Below are 678 nucleotides of genomic sequence, written 5' to 3'. Positions count from 1 at the left end.
AACGGCCATACCACGTTGAAAAGCACCGGTTCTCGTCCGATCACCGAAGTTAAGCAACGTCGGGCGCGGTCAGTACTTGGATGGGTGACCGCTTGGGAACACCGCGTGCCGTTGCCCCCCAACACTTTTTGTTTTTTTTTGAAATCCATAGCAACCACCGAACCGATTTGTTTTTCGTGCAGGTATTCGGAAACATGCACAGACCCGTATAATGTAGATTCATAGCTTTAAGTACTAGATAATTAAGAAAACAATTTTTTTTGTCGATTAATTGTAAACAATTGCAGAATAAAAACTCGTCAAACGGTAAAGGTTGTCGTTCGATCACCGAAGGTAAGCCACGCGGGCAGCGGTCAGCACTTGGACGGGTGACCGGTTCATTATATTCCTTCCGTGAGTTTAACAAAGATAACATATGCAAATGTCGTAAGTGCGACGAGGAAGACGGCGATCTTTTAATGTAAAAAAAATATATATTAGGTTACGCGTACATGCCACTTTGACTGCTGCTTTATTTTTTTGGTTTTTAAATAATTAGAGATCTGAATTCAACATATCAGTTCTATGTTATAATGGACAGACAATGTTGTATTCTTGGCCCCTAACACGTTAAGACCAACATAAAAACTAGAATAACTTACCATTCGTTAAACGTTAAACAATTTCGAACCACGTTTT

The 678-nt window shown here is 40.3% G+C and overlaps 1 non-coding gene across 1 annotated transcript; it reads left to right on the top strand.

Annotated features, from left to right (window-relative positions):
* Window positions 1–117, top strand: LOC138140898 (5S ribosomal RNA; the record flags this gene model as incomplete). The annotated part of the gene is made up of 1 exon (XR_011162809.1): window positions 1–117. It is a non-coding gene; the product is annotated as a 5S ribosomal RNA (ribosomal RNA).
* Between the last annotated feature and the right edge of the window lie 561 nt (window positions 118–678).

Source organism: Tenebrio molitor, unplaced genomic scaffold (assembly GCF_963966145.1).
Source record: "Tenebrio molitor unplaced genomic scaffold, icTenMoli1.1 SCAFFOLD_554, whole genome shotgun sequence".
Lineage (NCBI taxonomy): Eukaryota > Metazoa > Arthropoda > Insecta > Coleoptera > Tenebrionidae > Tenebrio > Tenebrio molitor.
This window is presented reverse-complemented; position numbering and strand designations above follow the sequence as displayed.